General features: G+C 40.1%; 1 pseudogene; it reads right to left on the bottom strand.

The window, feature by feature from the left end:
* Positions 1-1,812: 1,812 nt before the first annotated feature.
* On the bottom strand, positions 1,813-25,094 carry LOC142636429 (uncharacterized; annotated as a pseudogene).
* Positions 25,095-25,726: the final 632 nt, after the last annotated feature.

Here is a 25,726-nt window from a genome sequence, read left to right as displayed (position 1 = left end):
ACTCCATAGTCTTGAAAGTAAAGTACAATACAAAGAGAAAAATGAAAAAAAAAAAAAAGATAAATCACTCCATATTCCACACTCTAAATACTAATTACTATCTTAAATATTTAGAATCCACTTAATAATATAAAATGAACAAAAGAAAAAAAAAGTGAAAAAAAAATTTCGCAGTACTTGATTTCTTGAAATTAAAGTACCATACAAAAAGAATAAAAAAGAATAAGATAAAGATAAATCACCCTACCGTCTACACTCTAAATACTACTTACTATCTTAAATATTTATAATCCACTTAATAATATAAAATTAACAATTGAAAAAAAAAAAAATTACCCAGTACTTTATTTATTGAAAGTAAAGTACCACACAAAAAGGAAAAAAAAAATATAAATCTCTCCAGAGTCTACACTCTAAATATTAATTACTAACTTAAATATTTATAATCAACTTAATAATACAAAATTTAGCTATACAGAGCTTTAAACTTTTTTGAGGATAAACGACAGACACAGAAGTTTAACCTTTGATGTACACAACTGTGAGGGTGAGTCAGACTTTGTAGGTTTTGAGCTATACATGGGTGAGAGAGTTCAGACTTGGGTCATAAATCATAATGGCTGGGCTTGGGCTTTCTGTCATTTGTTTTTAAATAATTACATTTGTTTGGTTTAATTGTCAACCTCAGCCCATATCAATAACTAATAGTAAAAATAAGTTACTATAAGTTATTGGGTAATAATTTAAAAACTCAATGAAAAAGGTTTTAAAAACTAAATGGAAGCTTAGAGCGCTACATGGCAGGATCTCATGCAATCTCACATGAGATTTCTGCTTTTATATATATATATATATATATATATATACATATATATATATATATATTGGTTGATTGATTGATTTTAAGATATCCTTATGCTTCAAATTCTTATTTATTTATTTCAAAATCATTTAATCTGTTAAAAAAATAAATTCTAATTTTTACAATAAATATTATAATATGTTATAGTGTTATACAATTTTTTTTAATAAAATACTAATTAAAAAATAAAGTTTCAAAGTATTCAACAATATTGTGGGTAAACATAAATAATATACAATAAAATAAATATTATATGTAAGTCTTAATATATATAAAAATTATTTCAAAAAAAAATTGTAAAATATCTACGCATCTCCCGGGATATCATTGAACTGGGAGTGATTTAGTCCGAAAACATTGTATCTGTATTTTAAGGGTGAAAAGCTACCCACTAGTAGAAATATTATATTAGAGTAATTTTTGAACTCAAAGCTTTAAAATGTAAGTTCAAGTAAGATTGCTTCTTAAAGATCCGATTTCATATTGAGTTGGCACTTGGCAATTACACATGCATGACATTACTGTTTGTCCATATAAGTAGAGCACGTAAATTTTGAAGAGTTTGGCAAATGTCATCCGTGGATATATAATTGAAGTATTTTGGATAGTTAAAAATAATCATAATTCAAAAGTGTTCAAAATTGTTTGAAAGGTGTTGCTGGAAAATAACCTTAATTTGATCACTTATTTGCTCGTATCTTTTCAAGCATAACGATTTTTTGAGTGATACTTCGTTTCACTTGGAAGTAGACATCTGCTAGGGCAGCCATGCAGATTGGTACCCAAAGTAGCCAACAAAGCAATGGATAATTTAGAATTTAGAAAGTGATATAAAATCGGACGTACAGTTTGGTAAAGCTAGCTACAATATTAATTACCAGTACTCAAATTTATATAATTCCTCTTTATTTATTTTTAGGCTTAGAGATCTCTTATGGAACAACAAAATCACCAATTTATTTGTTTATATTGTCTCCTTATTGTAGTTGGCTAAACATATTTTTGCCTTGGACCAAAGCTATTTAGGCAAAGGGCTTTTGATTATAGCAATCTAAGTTGTTCCCATAGCTTACTCCCAATGTGTCACAGTACCTCTTATAAAACCCAATCCTATTAGCCACCCTATCATCAGAGCCATGGCCACATTCAAGGCCACCATTGATAATGTTGGTGATTACACCATAGCTTGGAACTCGACCAGCTGATGTGTCAGCAGCAGAGGGTCTCCAATTTCCAATGATCACATCGTGGCTAGATGGCTTGTTTGCTTGCGGTGTCATCCAAAACCATATGGCTGTCTTAAACGATATGGTGGGGTTTGTGGCTACAAGATCTGGATTGTTTATGAGATCAGCTCCAATGGCTTTACCTGCTTGCCCATAGTTGTAGTTGCTGATAAAAGTTGATGAACCATCAAAGTTAGGGTCAAATTCTTTGGTTACAAAAGTCATCTGACACAACATTTTTCACGACATTAACATGATTTGTTGTTATTGGATCATATCAATAACACTTAAGTCCATCACTGATACCACTTTATTATACACTAATTATAATAAATGATATCAATATTTTTTAAAAGAAATTGCTTCTGTAACTTATTAACAAATTTATGATTTTAAAAACTTACTAAGTGAGTTGGATAGGTCCCCGGCCATAATATTGTTTTCCAAAAACACATGGCCAAGATGTTGAGGTACAATAGGTTTGCTTGTTATTTTTCATAACAAAACAATATCCCCATGCATGTGGGCCATCAGGTGCAGTTGCCCACCCTCCTACACAAAAGTGACAAAATATAATCACCTTTTGCAATTAAAATTAAGTCAATCAAATAAAAACTACGGGCCTGATTGTAAATTTTAGAGTTAGTCCACTACAAAAACTACGGGCCTGGTATAATTTTTTCAAGTCACATTTATTTTTATGTATATAGTTGTATTTCATACAATCTTACTATTTTTTTAAGTAAACAATAAACATACACTTATTTATTGACAATAAACATACACTTATTTATTATATGGGAGATATACAGTACAATAATGTCAGTGATAATAAGGTATTTTTCACTTGATATGGCCTATTTTTCACTCGAATGCGTTTACCACTGATATTATTTTTATATTTTATTGGAACTAACCTGTGGTCTCATGAGAGGTTTGAGCTAAGAAAGCCGCAAGCTCTCTTTTACGTGTAGTAACATCACCAGTTGTGCCAAAGCCATTGAAAGATCGAGCAGCAGCAATGAAAGCATTGTAAGTGTAGAATCCATTACTTTTACATCTTGGATCGTTCCTATATTTAAGAATTTGATCAAAAAGAGACGCACTGATAAGGCTGCCAACATCGCCACCACCACCACCACTAGGTTTAGGAGATGAAGTAGTAGTTGTAGGAGAAGAACACTGGCTCTGGCAACCAGCTCCACAGTACTCAGCTGTGTTGCCACACCATCCAAACTGGCTACAACATAAGTTGTTGGCACACGCAGCACCCCCAGCTTGTCTTCCACATTGTTCTGCTGAGGTTCCAAGCAAGAAAGCTAAGAAAAGTAGCAAAGAAAAGAGATTCATTTTTTTGAGTGTTTGTGCAAAACAATGGTGAGTATGTACCTATATATATAGGAAAGTGTTATGGGCTTATCTTGACTGCTATTCTAGCTAGTCAAAATGGGTTGGCTGAGCCTGACGTCATCTTCAATGACCGTATACGGATTTGTATTCCATTTTGTTGTGGAAAATAGTGTTTTTAAGATTAAGGCACGTTTGGTACATGTGTTTAAATAACAGTTTTTAGTTTTTTTTTAGAAATACGTGTGGGTAAAAAAGTATATAAAAATACGTGTGATATTATTTCAAAACTGAAAACATGTGTTTAAGTTTATATACCAAACAAGGTCTAGTCCATCTTCCTTGTCTTCTTTTGTGGATAGACCATCCATGGTAGGACCAACTTCATTGTGTATGAAATATTAGACGACCAATGAAAAATGATTAAAAAGGAGAAGAGATTGGAGTTGTTCCTATCACCACAAATAAACTCATAATTTTTTCCACAAATCTCTTATGTGGTAAATTATGATTGTTTATCTATCACTTTTATATAAATTTACTATCTTTTTTTCTACTAATCACAATCAGCTATTTGAAGAGTTGTGGCAAAAATTGTACTTTTTTTTTTATAGAGGTACTAGATTTTTTTTTTTGAAGAGATTTCTCTTTGATAAGTAGAAAGGCACGGGTCACCAAAAGGTCGATTCGGTGCTTTTGAATTTTTTTGCCAATAACCAAAATTGGGTCATGAAGGCTGCTAGGGGACCACGTGTTAATGAGTTGGATGAGTTTGATGAAGATACTAGATTTTTTTTTTTTTTATTTGAAGAGATTTCTCTTTGACAAACAGCAATGCACGGGTCACCAAAAGCTCGATTCGGTGCTTTTGATTTTTTTGCCAAAAACCAAAATTGGGTCATGAGGCTACTAGGGGATTTTGTATATCCTACACCCGGCATATATGCTAGGTACAAGATATACCGCCTCCTGTTAGGGAGCCATGTGTTAATGAGTTCAACGAGTTTGATGACGATACTAGTTTTTTTTTTTTTTTGAAGAGATTTCTCTTTGACAAACAGCAATGCACGGGTCACCAAAAGGTCGATTTTTTTGCCAATAACTAAAATTGGGTCATGAAGGTTGCTAGGGGGCCACGTGTTAATGAGTTGGATGAAGATGGATTTAATGATGACGATGATGGTTTTGACATTAGGAGGAAATTAATTTTGGGTTCTTAGAGCATTCCCATCTGGGAATGCCTATCCTATTTTACCATCCCAAAAAACCTACTTTATCAATTATACAGTACCATTTTACAATACACCCAACATCCTAACTTTTATTTTCATATACAACACATTAAAATAATATATCTTCACAATAAAATATTTTTTTGTCTCTCTCTAATTTTACAACACACCCAAAACTTTCCCATCACTACCCATTAATCCACCACCACGGCACCACCTCGATCCACCATCAACAACACAACCACCACCCTGATCTGCCACATCAAACCCATAAGCTCCACCAACCCATGAGATTCACGGAGTCTTGATTCAAGGGGAGAGAGAAAGATAGAAAATGAGCTCCACCAACCCATGATACCCAAGCCATGCAACCACTTGCCCAAGCCGTAGCACCCCCAAACCCCACCGCTGCACCACCATACCCACACCACTACACCCACTGACCACGTCGTTGCCTACCAAAATCATACCTGTTGAAATCAACCTACACCACAACACGACCCATAACCTCCACCACACAGCCCATAACCTCCACTACATGACCCACCACGTAGCTACCACCTGACCAACAACATCCAAATCCACCACCTGCTTCACGCCTCCAAACCCATCACATGACCCACAGCATCCAAACCCACCATCTGACCCACACACAACCCACATAGCCATAACAAACCCCAAAACCCCATTTAAAAAATCTCATAGAACAAGGGAGAGAAGAAAGAGTTTCTACCAAGATAGTTCCAACCACCTCGACATCGCCCTGATCTGCCACATTTGCCACCAAATCAAACCCATGAGCTCCACCAACCCATGAGACCCACAGAGGCTTGATTTAAGGGGAAAAATAGAGAGAGAGAGAGAGAGAGAGAGAGAGAGAGAGAGAGAGAAAGAAAGGGAAGAGGGGGAGAGATTGAATGAGAGAATCGAAACTTAAAAAAAAAAAAAAATAAAATAAAAATAAAAAAGGAGATGAGATTGACCGGTGAGACAGAGAGGATTTGATAAAGCAAACAGTGAAAAGGAATAAAATATTTTTATTTTTATTTTACAATTGAGCTACAGTGCAATTCTACATTCAGAATCGTACTGTAGCACAATTGCAAATTTTTTTTGCAATACTCAAAATTTACAAGTCCGGATGGTGTGAGGGGGTTTTGGGCTTTTATGCTAAATTGAACCAACATATGGCATATGTCATTCCCAATGTGAATGCTCTTATCGATCATCATTGGTGGTGTATAATGGATCGAATACAATTTCTTTGAACAAAAAGACAGACAAAAGTCAACATGCAACAAATTTATAAAATAAAAAAAAGATCGAATTGCATAAAATTTGGTGACTTGAACGGAATTTCTATGAGGAACTCATGACCATGACTTATGCTACTTTGCCACCAAATTCCTTCATTTAGGCCTTTAATAGGTGTTTTTGCTATTTATGGTTAAAAAATTTATTAAAACTCTCAATTCCTTCATTTTAGTATGTTTTGAAAGAAATTATTCATTTTTATGGGAAAAATCATTCTTCTCACAAGAGATGTAAACCTTAGTATGAGACCCATGGTATAAGGTCCACACCTTCTATGAGAGGACGGAAGACATCTTCCATAAGACTATTTTTTTTTCCTTGTTTTGTGACAATCTTCTAGACTTCATAGGATTTGAATTTGTAATTTTCTCAATTTTATATATTTTTGACAATTTTCTTATATTTTAGTCTAATTTTTTGCTTAATGCAAATTAGAGTGTTTTAGAGTCTCCACTCTAGTCACCCTATGAATACTTTAGGGTTTCCTAAGGCTCTCTTGGTAGCCCTGGGATTCTTTTGCTATTTCAATGCAATGTCCCTCCAATCCAGTTGTCTCATTAATACATTTTAGATTACAATTTAGTTTCCCAAAATTGAAGACACAGCCCAATAGGAAAAATTTATGGTAAATGATTACTGGATGCACTTAACATTTTATTGTTTGTGAAACAATTTAAATTTTCAATTGGATTAAATATCTATCGACCCGCAATTTTGGTGCCTTCTTTGGGTTGCGGATCCAGTACATATATATAGCCCATCTATATTCTTCTAATTATATTTTTGAGGTAAAACCTAAAACCAATTATTTACATACAACTTTGGATCTTTTTCTACCAAAAGCCTTAGACAATAGCCTAAGTTACCAAAGACTAGAGTCAGCCCTATAAAAAAGTGCCCTTCAATATAAACATTTTTTTTGGGGGGTGATACTGAATATATATAGCTCTTAGATTTGTTTTACGTGTTTAAGCATATACTCCCTAGATGAGAACGAATGCCATGTGCATACCCAAATGAGTATATGATTTTTTAGATGAGAAGTATGCATTATATAACTCAAATTTATATAATTCTTCTTTATTTATGTATAAGTTTAGAGATTTCTCATTGAATAAGAAAACCTCCGATTCATGATCATACATTTATATGGTCTTCTTATTGTACTTGGCTGACCATTTTCTTGCTCTGGACCAGAGCTATTTAGGCAAAAGACCTTTGATTATAGCATTCTAAGTTGTTCCCATAACCTACTCCCAATATGTCAGAGTACCTCTTATAGAAACCAATCCTATTAGCCACATTATCATTATATTCACTGATAGGCCAAAATTGTATTGACCCCTTATGATGAATTAATTGATTAATTATCCAAGTTTATTAATTAATCAATTTAACATGCAATGTACGTGGTAGAACAAAGAAATCACCAACTAAAATATAATGCAGTGGAAAATATAAAGTTGACATAGTGATTTGTTTACGAATGGGAAAAACTTCCGAGGCAAAAACTCCACCGGGTGATTTTAAGATCATTACTCCCGAGAATCTACTATTATCAAAACAAGCAGTTACAAGTAAAGGAATCCGAATACCTTATACCAAGTTTTCTGAAGAGACCATGTTGTTGCTCAGTTGAGTAGTTTGCCACTTGTAGTAATTTGGTTGAGTGTGTCTAGCTACTCCGCAGTGATGACAGAGATGTTGCTTCTTCTTTTTGAACTTTTGAGCATTACTCTTCTTAGCCCTAGGGTTTTTTATTTCTTTCGTAGTAAGCTTAGGAGTTGCTCCTAAGATAGATTTACCATTGTCTATGTTCTCACTAGATATCATATTTTTAGTATCATTATTCTCAGATTCAATATTATTAGCAGGAGAAACAAAAACAGTAGTACAAGAAGAAGCAATATTAGGAGAAGAGAAATTATACACCAAACCAGTTCGATCGGAGGCAGATTTTTGTGTGCTAAGCATCACATTAAGCTTTGCACTTGAGGTCCTCTCCAACTGAGCACTAACTTGGAACAGTTCCGCCTTAAGCTTCTTGACCTTCTCAACCAAGAAATTGTTTTCAAACCTCAACGATCTAATGATCTGATTTGCTTCGTCAAATTTTGTGGAGAGTTGTTCTCGCTTAAGCTCCACATCATTGAGCTTCTTGGTGGCCAACCTATACAAATTCTCATGCTTTTCGGAGACCTTATATAACTTTGCATAGGTTGTGTGGATGTTATCTTGCTTATCCATCTTCTCGAACTTTAATTCCACCAAGTTTTCTTCTTCATCCACATCTTCTACAATTCTCTCAGTAGGATCAACAGTGGCGGTAAAGGCATTTATAATTCCGTCATCTTCATTTTTGGAATCATCCTCAGGTTCGGTGTCACTCAAGGTAGCAGCAAGTGCTTTGCTTTTCCCAATGAACTTGAAATAAGTAGCGCACTCTTGTTTCATGTAACTGAAGCCTTGACACCAGAAACACTTAGGTCCTAATGGAACAGTGTACTGACCACCATCCCTAGCATCCATCTTCCCTTTGTCTTGGCTCTTAGAATAAGATAAACTTGATTGCCTACGAGCCTTGTCGATGCCCTTTGCATTGGCATTTTTCATGAATTCCTTGAACTGTCGGGTGATGTAGGACTTCATTTTAGAATTTTCATCGTCAGAAGACTCATCCGTGTCGCTGCTTTTGGCCTTCAATGCCCTGCTCTTGCCTATGCTTGACTTCCCGATCCTAGACAAACCTAACTCAAAGGTCTGCAGATTTCTAACTAGCTCTGTCAATGAAATTTTATCAATATCTTTTGACTCCCCAATCGCGGTGATCTTAGCATGGAATCTCTCGGGTAGAGATCTAAGCACCTTTCTCACAATCTTGGGTTCGAGAATAGTTTCCCCAAGATTAAAAGCTAAGTTTACTATGTCCTTAAGCCTGGCATAGAACTCATCAAATGACTCATTATCCTCCATCTTAATTTCTTTGAAGCTAGTAGTGAGCCTCTGAAACTTCGAATCCTTGACAGCCATGGTTCTTTCATAGATTGTTTGGAGAATGGTCTATGTTTCCTTTGCAGTTTCAGTGGAGAATATCTTCTTGAACTCTTTATTTATGATTACATTGAATAAAGCATTTAATGCCCAGATATTGAAATTTTCCACCTTGATCTTTGCATCATCCTAGTTGACCAGCACTTCCTTTGGCTTGGTCCAGCCTATCTCTATAGCTTGCCACACTTTCAAATAAAGGAGGTACAATGAGTGACTGTCCTCTATCCATGATAAAAAGAAGTCAATGTATTACACAGTAAAGATTAAACCCTAATCAGAGTGTGCTTGCTCTAATACCACTTGATAAGCCAAAATTATATTGACTCCTTATGATGAATTAATTGATTAATTACCCAAATTTATCAATTAATCAATTTAACATGCAATGTACGTGACAGCATAAACAAATCATCAACTAAAATATAATGCAATGAAAAATAAAAGTTGACACGGTGATTTGTTTATGAATGGGGAAAGTCTCCAAGGCAAAAATCTCACTCGGTGATTTTAAGGTCACTACTCCCGAGAATCCATTATTATCAAAACAGGTAGTTACAAGTAAAGGAATTACAATACCTGATACCAACCTACAGATGAACCCTTACCCCAATACACAATTGGACTTGTCCTGTAGTGACAATCTCTCCTTGTATTGCATGGCTCCTAGTACGTGACTAACCAAAAGATGCGCGGATCCCAGTACGCGACTTGATCACCAACTTGAGAAGGATATTGGCTGTAAACTTCTTCTGTTTATCACACGATGAAGATCATGAAGTTGCTTGGTCACAAAACCCTACAATGTACAAACACAGCAACTTCTTCAAGAGAAAGAAGAACTAGGGCAAACTAGGTTTCCGGTCAAACTTTTCTTCACACTTGTGCAATTGTGCTCTTGTGCAACTGTGCAACCTGTGACGGCCCTTAAAATAATCCTTATATATGTTTAGGGTTGTGAGAAAAGAAAGCTCAAACATACATTCACGGATTGGATGAAAATTAGCTCTAAAAAATTGAACTTCATAAATCTCGACAGATATCCTATCTATCGAGTAGTTGTGAAGCCTCGAGTTGAAACAACTCTTTTAAACCTCGATAGATACTAGCTATCAAGCTTTAAAATCCTACACTTCAATACTTGAATCTTAGACAGATTTGCATGGCTTCAATACTTGGACTTGAACCTTTGTTCCTTGAAGTATTAAACACATCCTAAATCTACACAATTACAAGTAAAGTGTGTTTTGTCAAAGGATTAGCCAATTATATAAAATGTTGACATATGTTTCTAACATGAATCACATATGTCCTAACATCCACGGCCACATTCGATCCCACCATTGATAATGTTGGTGATTACACCATAACCTAGGACTCGACCAGAAGAAGTGTCAGAAGAAGAAGGTCTCCAATTTCCAGTGATGACATCTTGGCTAGATGGTTTGTTTCCTTGTGCGGTCATCCAAAACCATATGGCTGTCTTGAATGATATGATGGGGTTTGTGGCTACAAGATCTAGATTGTTTAAGAGATTGACTCCAATGGCTTTTCCTGCTTGATCATAGTTGTAGTTGCTAACATGTAAATTAAATGATCAAAGTCAGGATCAAAATTTTTTATTTGTGTATCATAGTAATACTATTGACACATATTTTTACCAACTATTGACCTATATACTTTTTGTGACATGAGCAACATCAATTTCATCTAATTCCACCACTAACATGAGTTTTATTATGTACCAATCACAACAAATCATATCAACCATATTTGTGAAAGTTTGTATAAAAATTAAATTGCATCCCTAACTTATAATTTTAAAAATTGTATTATGTTAAAGTCTTACTAAGTAAGTTGGATAGGTCCTTGACCATAATATTGATCTCCCGATTGCCTGTTAACTTCCCTAACAAAGCAATATCTCCATGCATATGGCCCATCAGGTGCAGTAGACCACCCTCCTACACAAAATATAATCATCTTTTGCAATTAAAATTAAGCCATTCCCACAAATTAAAACAAACAACTAGTATTCGATGACAAAAAATTTTACCAATTAAATTAACTAGAAAGCCAAGATGACTACTGTGGGGAGTAAAAATATCTTAATAGGGATATGGGCCATTGGGCCTTGCTAAGGAAGGCCGACCTACTCTTGGGTTTAGGGCTTGTTGATACTCTAGGTCGGCCCATACGCCGAGGATCCGAGGACCGAGCCGAGGATGCTTTTCCCCTCGAACTGACACCAAAGAACCCGGGACTTCATGGTACAGGTTAGGGAATGGCACGGTCAAGACCAATGGTTAAAGGGGGTGAACCCCAGAATGCCCCAGAAGCACCGGTGTTGAAGAAATGTCAAAAATGAAGGCTGCTACTTCCACATTAAAGACCCTGCACCTACCACCCTGGCTGCATTAATGGGGAGGTGACACTTGAACAGTGGAAGGGAAACTTCTAGTTACTGTTCAAAGGCACTAAGAAAAGAAATATCTAGGCTAAGGGAGGAATTGGGGCAACACGTGTATAAAGTATTAAAAAAAGGAGTATTTAAGGAGGGACCTGGAACAGAAACGGGACGGAACTTTTTGTAACCTAAAAAGACAAAAGACAAAGGGTGAGATATAATAGAAGAACAGCTCTCGGCTTACGTCCGAGGAGGCCCAGTTGCAATATTCCTTGTTGTTTTCAATTACTTGCAATCTTTAGTTTGTCATTTAATCCTCATATACTTCTAACCTGGGTTTCAAGCCCACACTCTACAAATTCTTATTGTTTAAGGCTCATTGGGCCTGAGCCCATAACTATTCTTGGGTCCAGGTGCAATTGTGCACTTACAATTGGCGCCGTCTGTGGGAAATCTAGTCTAGAAGTAGTAGGGATATTATGGCAGGCTTAGGCTCTCACCATGCAGAGTCACAAGGATCACAACCGGAAGATCATTTCGAACGTCTTGAACATCGTAGGGATCGTGAGGGAAGCGTCCATACAGAATATCCAGGGGCTAGCCATACTCATGGAGGGGGTAGCACTACCCACGATGAAGGCTCTAAATCCATGCAGAAGGAAATCAATCGTTTGAAGAGGAAGTTACGCCGTGCTAAACGTAAGGTTTCCCCGTCCTCATCTAGTTCTTCCTCAGTGAAGGATGGGGGACATGGCTACGGTTCAAGGTCATATTCCCCCACCAGTGCAACATCCTCTGGTGAGGAGAACGACCAGCCAATCCGCAGACGTAAGAAGCTTCGTCCTAGGGGTTTAGGCAACGATACCATGAGTAGGGCGTTGCACCAACTCTCTAAATCTCCGTTTTCACGTAGGATTGAGAGGGGGAGGCTCCCCAGGAGGTTCACCCAGCCCACGTTTACCATCTATAATGGCCGGACTGATCCGGTGGAGCACGTGAGTCACTTCAACCAAAGGATGGCAGTGCACTCACACAACGAGACTTTGATGTGTAAAGTCTTCCCCTCCAGCTTGGGACCTGTGGCTATGAGATGGTTCAACGGTCTCAAGTCGGGGTCTGTAGGCTCGTTTGGGGAACTAACTAGGGCATTTGCTTCTCGGTTCATTACTTGTAGCAGAGTCCCTCGGCCACTGGACTCATTGCTATCCATGGTCATGAAGGAAGGGGAGACACTGAAAGCATACTCCGACAGATATTGGGAGATGTTTAATGAAATAGACGGCGACTTTGATGAGGTGGCGCTAAATACCTTTAAGGTAAGCCTCCCTACTGATCACGACCTAAGAAAGTCTTTGACGAAAAAGCCCGTCCGCAGCGTACGTCGTCTTATGGATCGTATTGATGAATATAAAAGGGTAGAGGAAGACCAGCAACAGGGAAAAGGAAAGGAGAAGGTTATCCCGCAGGAGAGAAGGGATTTCAGGTCGGACAGATATCACAACAACAAGCCGAGGAGGGATTATTTCGGACAATCCGGCTCGGCAGCACCCCAAGCTGTAAATACTGTGTTCCGAGAACCAGTACATCAGTTATTAGAAAAAGTTCATAAAGAGCCCTTCTTTAGATGGCCCGGCAAGATGGCAGGGGACCCTGCGAGAAGAAATCAAAACCTTTTCTGTCAGTACCATCAGGATGTGGGCCACACTACTGAGAACTGCCGGACCCTGTGGAACCATCTAGAGCAGCTCGTCGGAGAGGGAAAGTTGAAGCAGCATTTGTGTCAGCCCACTGGGCAGGTCAGTCAAGTTGGTTCAAACAACCAAAGGAACAGTTCATCTCGGCCAGCATTGGGAACAATTAATGTTATCTTCGCCGCACCTGGTAGGACCGGCTCAGGTCCCACTAGGGTCATGGCGGTTTCCCATCCGCAGGCCGAGGATGTGGGTGGTAGGCCGAAGAGATTAAAGAGCACTTTACCTGTCTTGGGTTTCTCCGAGGAGGATAAAATAGGAACTATCAAGCCCCATGACGATGCTCTTGTGGTTACCCTCAAAATAGGGAATTATGACGTGAAGAGGGTGATGATAGATCAGGGCAGCGGTGCAGATATCATGTACCCTGATCTATTTAAGGGGTTAAGGTTGGAGTTGGAAGATTTAACTCCTTATGACTCACCTCTTATTAGCTTTGAAGGGAGAGCCGTTGTGCCAAAAGGACAGATCCATTTACCCGTTCAATCCGGCACAGAAACGGTTGAAGTAGATTTCATTGTGGTTGACGCGTACTCTCCATATACAGCCATCCTCGCCAGGCCATGGCTGCACGCCCTGGGAGCCGTCTCCTCTACCTTGCACGTTAAGGTTAAATTCCCCTCGGGGGAACATGTTGAGGAAATCCTCGGCAGTCAGGTAGTGGCCAGACAATGCATCTCCGCCGCGTACTTCGTCGCCGAAGTCGAGTTATCAACCTTGCCCATCCAGGAGTCATAGCAATTAACAGCTCCGGAGGCACCTGGAGCGATGACAGAAGATGAGGCTGTTTGCGAGGAGTTAGAGAAGTTTGTAATAGCAGATGATCCAGAGAGGTTCTTCCAAGTTGGCATACTTTTGCCATACCAAGAGAAGATGGAGTTGTTGGAATTTCTGAAGGACAATATAGATGTCTTTGCGTGGGACCCTTATGAGGCTCCAGGCGTAGATCCGAGCTTTATTTGTCATCGTTTAAACGTCAATCCGGCCATCGTTCCGAGGAGGCAGCCACCTCGGCGATCTTCCCGAGAACATTCTGAGGCTGTGAAGGAAGAGGTTCTTAAACTCAAAAGGGCGGGGGCTATCAAAGAAGTTTTCTACCCTGAATGGTTGGCTCATACTGTTGTCGTTAAGAAGAAAAACGGCAGGTGGAGAGTATGTGTGGACTTTACTGATCTGAACAAGGCCTGTCCTAAAGATTCTTTCCCAATGCCACGGATTGATCAACTGGTAGATGCTACTGTCGGACATCCTCGGATGAGTTTCCTGGACGCCTTTCAGGGTTACCACCAAATTCCCTTGGCGTTAGAGGATCAGGAAAAGACTGCTTTCATTACTCCAACGGGGAACTATCATTATAAGGTCATGCCATTTGGGTTAAAAAATGCTGGGGCTACTTATCAAAGAATGATGACCCGAATGTTTGAACAGCAACTGGGGAAAACCATAGAAGTATACGTGGATGATATGGTGGTAAAGAGTAAGACGGTACCTTCGCACATGACAGATTTGGCCGACACCTTCCAAATGCTGAGGAAGTATAAGTTGCGCCTTAACGCCTCCAAGTGTTCTTTTGGCGTGGGATCTGGAAAGTTCTTAGGATATATGATCACTCATAGGGGCATAGAGGTGAACCCAGTGCAGGTTAGGGCTATTCAAAATTTGCAGCCGCCTCGGAACCCAAAGGAGATTCAGAAATTGACCGGAATGATTGCTGCGTTGAACAGATTTATTTCTCGGTCAGCTGACCGGTGCCGTCCTTTCTTTCAGTTGTTGAACAAGTGGAAAGGGTTTCAGTGGACCGAGGATTGTGAGTCGGCTGTCCAACCGCTTAAGCAATATCTATCTCGGCCACCCATTTTATCTCGCCACGAGGTGGACGAGGTTTTATTCGCTTATCTGGCCGTGGCTATTCATGCGGTGAGTCTAGTCCTTATAAGGAATGAAGATGGAGTGCAGAGGCCGATCTACTATGTTAGTAAGTCCTTGAATGAAGCCGAGGTGCGCTATTTGCCCTTGGAAAAAGCACTTCTGGCTGTAGTCCACGCCACGCGCAAACTTCCTCATTATTTCCAATCTCATACTGTGGTTGTTTTGACCCAGTTGCCGCTTAAGGCCGTGTTGCGTAGTGCTGATTATTCGGCGAGTGGCAAAATGGGGAACCATTTTGGGAGCCTTTGATGTTAAGTACAAGCCTCGCACCTCGGTGAAAGGTCAGGTCCTCGCTGATTTGGTGGCAGAGTTTGCTGAACCATTGTTAGAAGAAACTTCAAAGGGAGCGCACATGGGTGAAAAATCAGTTGGTGTGATCACGGCCGTATCGCCCTCGGCTTGGAAAGTTTATGTGGATGGGGCTGCTAATCATAAAGGGTCTGGCGTTGGACTTGTTCTAATGTCCCCTGAAGGAATTGTCTTTGAAAAATCTTTGAGATTGGCTTTCTCGGCTACTAATAATGAGGCCGAGTATGAAGCAGTCTTGGTAGGCATGCGAATGGTACATAAGATGGGTGGCAAGGAAATCCATGTGTTCTCGGACTCTCAATTAGTGGTCGGCCAAGTCATGGGGACCATGGAGGCTAGAGACCCCAGAATGCAAGAATATTTGGCCCAGGTTAAACGTCAGCGAGCTGAATTCGACTCATTTGCCTTAGCTCATGTCTCTAGGAGTGGAAACACTCATGCAGATTCTTTGGCTACATTGGCCACATCCTCGGCTCAAGGTCTACCAAGGGTGATTCTCGTTGAGGATCTGGTAGAACCTTCTCTTATAGCTGCTGACGCACCTCGCATCCATCTAATAAGGCCTGGTCCTAGTTGGATGGATTCGATCATATCTTTTCTAAAAAATGACATCCTTCCCGAAGACAAAGTTGAAGCAGAAAAGGTACGTCGAAAGGCGCCGCGTTTACGGTTGTCCGAGGACCGAAGCTATACAAACGATCCTTATCGGGACCGAATGTGTTGAGAGTACACCCTGAATCAAAAGAATCATTCTTGGAGGAATTGCATGAGGGAATTTGTGGAAGCCACACTTGGAGGAAGGTCCTTAGCCCATAGAGCCACGACTCGGGGTTATTGGTGGCCCAATATGCGAGAGGGAGGCTCGGGACTATGCCAGAAAATGTGATCAGTGTCAGAGGTTCGCCCCTAATATCCACCAACCTGGAGGGGTTCTTAACCCTCTCTCCAGCCCTTGGCCTTTCGCGCAATGGGGCTTGGACATTGTAGGGCCCTTTCCGAGAGCTGCTGGAAACAAAAGATGGTTGCTCGTGGGAACAGACTACTTTACTAAGTGGGTCGAGGCTGAGCCTTTGGCCAATATCCGAGATGTTGATTCCAAGAAATTTATCTGGAAAAATATTGTTACTAGATTCGGTATACCACATACACTCGTCTCGGACAATGGCGTTCAATTTGACAGCAAGGCCTTTAGGCAATACTGTGGTGAGATGGGTATTATAAATAGATACTCTACTCCAGCTTATCCTCGAGGAAATGGGCAGGCCGAGGCCGTTAACAAGGTCATAGTCAACGGGCTTAAGAAGAGGTTAGACGATGCGAAAGGCAGGTGGGTAGAAGAGATCCCTCATGTCCTGTGGACGTATCGGACCACACCGCGTAGGTCCACTGGAGAAACTCCATTCTCTATGACTTATGGAGCCGAGGCGGTGATACCACTGGAATCCGGTTTTCCTACTCTAAAGACAAGTTCTTTTAGTCCAGAGAAAAACGAGGGACTTCTAGAGAAAGATCTTGATTTACTTGAGGAACGGCGTGAGGCAGCTATGGTCCAATTGGCGTATTATCGGCGAAGCTAAAACGAGGGTATGATGCCCACGTGAAGCTAAGGCCACTTGCACTGGTGATCTTGTATTAAGGAAAGTTGTAGGCACTTCTAAGAACCCGGCATGGGGTAAGCTAGGACCTAGCGGGAAGGCCCCTACCGCATTATTTCAATAGCGAGGCATAGGGTCATATAGGCTAGCTGACCTAGATGAACGAGTTGTACCACGTCCATGGAATGTAAATAATCTTAGAAGGTATTATTATTAATCAAATAAGCTTTTGTCAATTAATATTTCAAAGTTATGGCTAGCTCTCACGTTTGAAGTTACAATTTTTGAGAATCAAACAGAAACTTGGTTAAGTGTAGTCCTCGGACCACAAACCTTGTGGAAATTGATGTCTTATCATTTGTTAAACAGAACCTTAGTTATGCCGGGTCTTCGGACCTCCTACTTTGGGAAAATTAACATTTGAAGTTACAATTTTTGAGAATCAAACAGAAACTTGGTTAAGTGTAGTCCTCGGACCACAAACCTTGTGGAAATTGATGTCTTATATTTATTTAGTGAGATCCTTAGTTATGCCGGGTCTTCGGACCTCCTACTTTGGGAAAATTAACATTTGAAGTTACAATTTTTAAGAATCAAACAGAAACTTGGTTAAGTGTAGTCCTCGGACCACAAACCTTGTGGAAATTGATGTCTTATCATTTGTTAAACAGAACCTTAGTTATGCCGGGTCTTCTGACCTCCTACTTTGGGAAAATTAACATTTGAAGTTACAATTTTTGAGAATCAAACAGAAACTTGGTTAAGTGTAGTCCTCGGACCACAAACCTTGTGGAAATTGATGTCTTATCATTTGTTAAACAGAACCTTAGTTATGCCGGGTCTTCGGACCTCCTACTTTGGGAAAATTAACATTTAAAGATACAATTTTTGAGAATCAAATAGAAACTTGGTTAAGTGTAGTCCTCGGACCACAAACCTTGTGGAAATTGATGTCTTATCATTTGTTAAACAGAACCTTAGTTATGCCGGGTCTTCGGACCTCCTACTTTGGGAAAATTAACATTTGAAGTTATTGTTTTAGAGAATCAAACAGAAACTTGGTTAAGTGTAGTCCTCGGACCACAAACCTTGTGGAAATTGATGTCTTATCATTTGTTAAACAGAACCTTAGTTATGTCGGGTCTTCGGACCTCCTACTTTGGGAAAATTAACATTTGAAGTTATTGTTTTAAAGAATCAAACAGAAACATGGTTAAGTGTAGTCCTCGGACCACAAACCTTGTGGAAATTGATGTCTTATCATTTACAGTTACAATTTTGAAGAATTAAACGAAAGATTGCTTAAGATTTATCTTCGGACTATGACTTTGATTAAACTTAACTTCTGATTGTGTACGGATGTTAATACCTTACCGTTTATTAACTCGGATCTTAAGTTTTATATCTCTAAGTATTGAGGAAATTTGTGTAAGGAATGGTCCTCGGATCTTACAACCTACTAAAAACAGTGTTATGCATTATAAGGGCTTAATTGTTATATGAAGTCCTCTTTCCTTTTTTAATCGAGGTATTATTCAAATGAATTAACCATGTCACCTTGTATTAACTCTTTAATAATATACGCATGATTATGTGAAAGTTATGACTATGCAATCCTTGGAGTTAGATTTTGATGCTCTGAGAAACTTCTGATATGACTTAATGGGAAAACTTTTGTAATAAGTACATAAAGAATAAAGAAAAAGCAGACACAATCCAAGTGAAAAGCAAACGAAATTGTTCTTCATTAATCAAGGTGAATATACATTACAATATATAATTCAAAAACAAAAAAAGAATGGAAAAAGAGAAGCCCTAAGCTAAGTCCTAAGCTGTTGGAGGAGGATCTTGCTGAGAGGTACTAGTGCCCTCGGTCTTTCTCAACTCCAGCTCAAAAGGAGTCATAACCTGCTTTCCTTTATCCGCTGTCTTTGTTGGAAGGACGTTGGGTTCCACTATCTGGTTCAAGTCCTTCTCTGTATCCACTCCTCCTTCCTTTTCTTTATTGGAACCGAAGGTTACTGTAGGATCGAGGAATTTGCTTTGTGGGACCATCGGAGGTAGGACGGGAAGAGTTGTCTCGGGGGTAGGAGTAGCGGCGGGAGCCTCTTCAATCTCCTGTATTTCTAGGGGAAGCCAAACGTTCTCGGACTTCCTCAAATCCGAAGACCGGGGAACTCTGCTACGTTTAAAGCTTCCCCATACTTTTTGACGGTATTCGCGGCATAAAGCCGCGAATTCCTCTGTCATTGTTCCTCGGTGGTCGCTACCCCTTCGTCAAAACTTGCACTGCTTGGCGGCTTGAAGAGAGAGTTGGAAGGAGCTGGCTTCTTCCTTCATCGAGCCGGTTGTTTCTTCGGATCCGAGCACTCCCTTTGAGCTTGGGAGAGCTCTTCATTTCTTTCCTTAAGGAGTTTGCGCTGTCCTTCTATCCGGGTCTTCATGGTCTTCAAGTTTGACTCGACCCCATTCTTCTCTCTCCTCGGCTACGCTACCTCCGAGGTCGGCTTCTCGTTCTCGGCAAGGGCTGTACCTAAGGTCTTCTCGGTCTCCACCCTAGTTTCGAGCTCGGCCACGGCTACTTTCCGAGCGTCTTCAATAAACTTTTCAGCTACAAAGACCTCCTGAATAGCCTGTAAAAAAGCATGATGGAGTTAGGAATAACAAAAACTAATTTACTTATAAATATTGTTAAAAGGAGAAACACTTACCAGTGCTAAGTCTCTTTTTAGAGAGAGGAATAGTTGTGGTTGGCCCATCTTTTCCAAGGTCTCCATGTCCTTGGGCAGCAGAAGAGGGCGTTCTAGGACCTCGGCCAGGTGGTGGGCGTGGCCTTGTTGAACTGCCCTTATACTGGACTGGCAGGAGATAGGAGCGCCGTCCAGCCTTAGATCGGGGGACCAGGTGGCCGGTGCTCGGTGCACTACAGCCTCATCCCTGATTTCCCCAAGTTCAGCTGAACGTGCTCTACCCTTGCACTTGTCCAGCTTCTGCTGCTGGGCCGGTGGGAGTTGTTGGCGTGGTTTCTTGGGGTCTTTAGTGATCGCCCCGTCATTATCCCCCTTTCTCTTCTTCTTGGGATCCTCGGCTGGCAGTTTTGGCTCAGCTAGAGGAGGAGGAGGAGGTAAAGCTGGGGGAACTTGGGACGTCCCCGTTTTCTTCTTCTCTGCAACTTTGGCAGCCCTATTAGTGAGAAGACCCTCCATTCGTCCCATGTCTTCTACGGATTCGTCCTCGGGAAGGGCAACTACAAACACTGCGATTCCAGAGGCCTCGGTGGCTTCTTCCTCCTCGTTGGAAAGTACCACGAACTGGTTTCCGCGAGGTCTCTCGGTGTCTTCGAGATGGAATTGGTCTATCTCGTCGTCAAGAGTGTGTGAAGAAGACACCTCCTCTTCTGGAACGACAGTTGTTTGTGAGTGTATGGCGAGGGGGACTGCTGCTATCGGCCGGTTGTATAAAATAGTGTCAGGAGCGTCCGGGAGGTCACGGTTGTCCAAAAAATGGGGCCGAGCTACGTTTATCCTCTTTCGTCTTCGGTCGTCGGCAATAATGGCGTCCTCTATCTCCTGAAAGTCTTTGGAAAGGGGGGTGTATCCTAGAATAAGATGAGCAGCCCGGAGTTGTAGGTCTGCACTAACGAATACCTCGGAGCGAAGTACTCGGTTTAGATCGGCAACGTTACGGTGACTCGGACGAGGACGCACGTGCCGCTTATCCGCAAAAAAGACGTCAAAACAAAAAAACCTGTTCTGATTCTCACAAATATTTAACTTATTTAAGTATATACATATACGCATTTCTGTGTGTGTGTTAGGAGAAGTTGTGTTGTGGGGAGATTAATCCTATGGTTTCGCAACTGGATCCCTACGGGCTGGGTAGTGGAGGCCGTCGTGCCGGTTCCGGACACGATCGGGTAGTCGTCCTTCATGCCTTTGTTTGATTTGGGCGGACGGAGATTAGCCTAACGGTGCTAGACCGAGATTTCATATAATAGCCTACCTTAGAGAGTTTGTGGGACTCATATAGGAACACGACATCGTGCCATGTGAGGTTTAAACTCATCTGCTCGTTTAGAGCATCTACACTACCTAAAACTCTAAAAACATTTGGAAGGCATTGGTCGGGGCACAACCGGTGGTTGCGAAGATACTCCCTCATTACGGGTTTCATTGGTAGGGTCATCCCACCCTCTATGAAGGCTATCATAGGAATGATAACTTCTCCCTCTTTCCTAGAACCAGCCACGGCTGTTGCCGGGCAGTATTCTAACCCTACGTCGCTGGGAATATGGTATTTGGCTCTAAAGCCTTCCATCCTAGCGGCGGTATCAACTAGACACTTGAATCTTCCCATTACAGAGAGACAATAGACTAAACTTTAAAAGGGAGAGTGATTGTATTGGTAGCCGAGGACTGTATCCGAGGAGAAAAGGTCAAGACTAGAGAGAGCAAGAACTTACAAAGTTGAAGGTACGGGTTTCCACGGTTTTCTGCTGGTGAAGAATGATTGTTGTTGTTTTGATGGGATTGATCCCTGATGACTTAAATGAAGGCGCAGGTTCCCGAAGCGTCACGACGTGCGAAAAGGCGGCCTCGAAAATTATGTCTGTCCCGCCTAAAATTTCGTGGAGTGAGGAGAACCGTTGGATGCCCATCTCACCGTTGTGCGTGGGAGACAAAGAGTAACTTACAGTAATAAATGCGCGCGTTTTCGAAAATGAAACTGCCAAGTGTCATCTTCTGGGACGCGAAACGATTTCCACACGTGCCGTCACTTATAAAGTGTGTGGAGCAGGTTCTCGTCGGATCAAAACCCTATTTTTCTCCTCGGACGTTGAAAATTAGAGTTTTGAGGGGCTATTGTGGGGAGTAAAAATATCTTAATAGGGATATGGGCCATTGGGCCTCGCTAAGGAAGGCCGACCTACTCTTGGGTTTAGGGCTTGTTGATACTCTAGGTCGGCCCATACGCCGAGGATCCGAGGACCGAGCCGAGGATGCTTTTCCCCTCGGACTGACACCAAAGAACCCGGGACTTCATGGTACAGGTTAGGGAATGGCACGGTCAAGACCAATGGTTAAAGGGGGTGAACCCCAGAATGCCCCAGAAGCACCGGTGTTGAAGAAATGTCAAAAATAAAGGCTGCTACTTCCACATTAAAGACCCTGCACCTACCACCCTGGCTGCATTAATGGGGAGGTGACACTTGAACAGTGGAAGGGAAACTTCTAGTTACTGTTCAAAGGCACTAAGAAAAGAAATATCTAGGCTAAGGGAGGAATTGGGGCAACACGTGTATAAAGTATTAAAAAGAGGAGTATTTAAGGAGGGACCTGGAACAGAAACGGGACGGAACTTTTTGTAACCTAAAAAGACAAAAGACAAAGGGAGAGATATAATATAAGAACAGCTCTTGGCTTACGTCCGAGGAGGCCCAGTTACAATATTCCTTGTTGTTTTCAATTACTTGCAATCTTTAGTTTGTCATTTAATCCTCATATACTTCTAACCTGGGTTTCAAGCCCACACTCTACAAATTCTTATTGTTTAAGGCTCATTGGGCCTGAGCCCATAACTATTCTTGGGTCCAGGTGCAATTGTGCACTTACAACTACTTCACTTACCTTGGTAAGACAACTTCATTATCATAACTTATGTATGTTTTTATATATTAGCAAAAGTTACAGCCTAGTATTCTTTTTTTTTTTTATATATATATATAAGATAAGAATTTTACTCTAACCTAATTTAAATGTATATGTGTGTTAAACTCCCTCTTAAAGACTTAAACCCCGACCCTTACCTCTCACACTCCACAAGCACTTATACTTGTGGAGTGACCAACGTACTAAAGATGTGCAGTGGTACAGCCTAGTATTCTTAATTATATGAAAAATATGTGATACCAAACACACACTTAAATATTATATATATTATATTGGAGATACTTATTTACAATAATGGCATGTTTGTCATTCTCATTTTGTAAAGCTATAAATCTTTGAGTAATTCTAGAGACACAATATTTTTTACTTGTTGTAATTAGAGTAATTCTAGGGACAATAGTTGTGACTAATTGAAACACCTTGTTAGGTCCTTAACACAACTTCAAATAGTACTGAAATTAAGTAAATAACATGTGGTCTCATGAGAGGTTTGACCAAAGAAAGCCGCAAGCTCCCTTTTACGTGTAGTAACATCACTAGTTGTGCCAAAGGAACTTAAAGATTGGGCGGCAGTTATGAAAGCATTGTAAGTGTAGAATCCATTACATCCTTGATCGTTTCGATGTTTAAGCATACTTTCAAAAAGAGACAAGCTGATGAGGCTGCTAACATCGCTATTACAACCAAGCAAGAAGGAAGCCGAGAAAAGTATCAAAGTAAAGAGCTTCATTTTTTTTTTCTTGCTTTGAGAATGTGTGTTCAAAACAAAGGTGTGTATGTAACTATATATAGGAAAGTTTTATGGGTTTATCTGGACTATACTTTTCTAGAAGGACAAAATGGATTGGTTAAGGCTAACTCCATCTTCATCGACCCAATTTCTAGTCCAATTCTTTGTGGTAAATCGTGTTGTTGAGGTTAGGCTGCATTTTATGTCTTGTTTTGTGGATGGACCACCCAGGGCAGGACCCACTTCATCAAGGCGGAAATATTATACTACGGAAAAATGATGAAAAAAGATGTTTGGATTTCTAGATGATGGTTAATTTCAAGACAAATTTTTTTTTTCTTAAATGTTGAGTTTTAATTTTGTAATGTACAAGGGGTATTGAGGGCTAAATTCAAAGACAAGTTCGGGTAGTGTGAAATTGGAATTCATGGTCGTGTGAGCACATTCTCGGTCACCCAAGCTCTAGGCAAAAAATCTCGGTAAACTCTCAATCGACCAAAATCCTCCTACAAAATATTTTGAGATTTGCTCCAATTGTCTTTTTGGCGACAAACTCTAGCCCAAAACCCTACATAACTATATGTAAATTAACCCTAAACTCAGGAGAAGGAAGACAGCTAAATAAATAACTTTGAACTCAATATTCTTGTCTTCCAACCCTCTCCAATTGTGAAATCATTGGGAGGAGAATTCATCACCCAACACAAGATCTACACCTGTGTTGTTGGAAATCATAGAGACTACAAAAATCAATTTTGCAGTCAGCTAGCAATCGACTTGTGATGTTGGATTACTTTAAAGATAGAGGTTGGGTCAATAGTTGCAGCAAGAGAGTAGAGCTTGAACATAGTGTTAAGTTACTTGTACAGGAGATCTTATAAGTCAACTTATATCGCAACTTTTTCATAGTGGATTTGCCGAACTAAGCTAGGTCTTACTGTTGGGTTTTCACTTCGTGAACAATTCCTCATCTTGTGAGGGTAATTATTCTTGTTGTGATTGTTTTATCCATATTACACTTATAACCGCCTAATTAACAACTTGAACTTGATATTGATTAATTGTTTTAAATTTATAGTAAGTTGTGCGTGTACAGGCTTTAAACGTGAAATTTTTAAAGAGAAGGGGTTAAGAGGTAAGAAATTGTCGTCTTGGTTGAGAATAGGAGCGTACCTACCATATAGCTTAGGGGCATCCCACCCCCCCCCCCCCCCCCCAAAAAAAAAAAAACATCTAGTGTATATGATTGAGAGGAAAGGTTTACAAAAGTGATTTCTCATTGAATAAGAAAATCTTCAATTCATGATCATACATTTATATGGTCTTCTAATTGTACTTGGCTGAACATTTTCTTGCTCTGGAATAGAGCTATTTAGGCAAAAGGCGTTTGATTATAGCAATCTAAGTTCTTCCCATAGTCTACTCCCAACATGTTGGAGTAATTCTTATAGAAACCAATCCTATCAAACACATTATCATTATAACCATGGCCACATTCGATCCCACCATTGATAATGTTGGTGATTACACCATAACCTGATTTTCGACCAACTGCAGTGTCAGCAGGGGACGGTGTCCATTTTCCAATGATGAAATCGTGGCTAGATGGTTTCTTTCCTTGTGGGATTGACTCCAATGGCTTTTCCTGCTTGATCGTAGTTGTAGTTGCTAACATGTCAATGAAATGATCAAAGTCGAGATCAAAGTCTTTGATTTATGTGTCGCAGTAATACTTTTGACACATTTTTTAACTGTTGATATATATTGACATAAGCACCATCAATTTCATTTAACTTCACCACTAATATGAGTTTCATTATGTATGAATCACAACAAATTATGTCAACCATATTTGTGAAAGTTTGTATTAAAAAAAAAATTGCACCCCTAACTTATAATTGACAAATTTATTATTTTAAAGACTTACTAGGAAAGTTGGATAGGTCCTCGACCATAATATTTATCTCCGGATTGCCTGCGAACTTTCCTAACAAAGCAATATACCTATGCATATGGTCCATCGGGTCATCTGATGTCACTAGATGACATCATTACTCCATGTCAGTATGCCACGTCATCAGCCATGCAAGCCCTAGTCTACATCAGCGACTCATCATAGGATGACGTCAGCGGCTCTACTACCTGATCCATGACCTAACCTGGAAACCCAGAACTGACCCAGACCATGTATCCGTTGACTTTGACCCTGGACGAGTTGACTTTAACTTTTGTTGACTTTGACCTTTTGCATTAACCTTTGACCAAAAGTCAAAATTTTCAAAATGGCCTATCTTGCTCAGTTTTTCA

The sequence above is a fragment of the Castanea sativa genome, chromosome 1 (genome assembly GCF_040712315.1).
Source record: "Castanea sativa cultivar Marrone di Chiusa Pesio chromosome 1, ASM4071231v1".
Taxonomy (NCBI): domain Eukaryota; kingdom Viridiplantae; phylum Streptophyta; class Magnoliopsida; order Fagales; family Fagaceae; genus Castanea; species Castanea sativa.
This window is presented reverse-complemented; position numbering and strand designations above follow the sequence as displayed.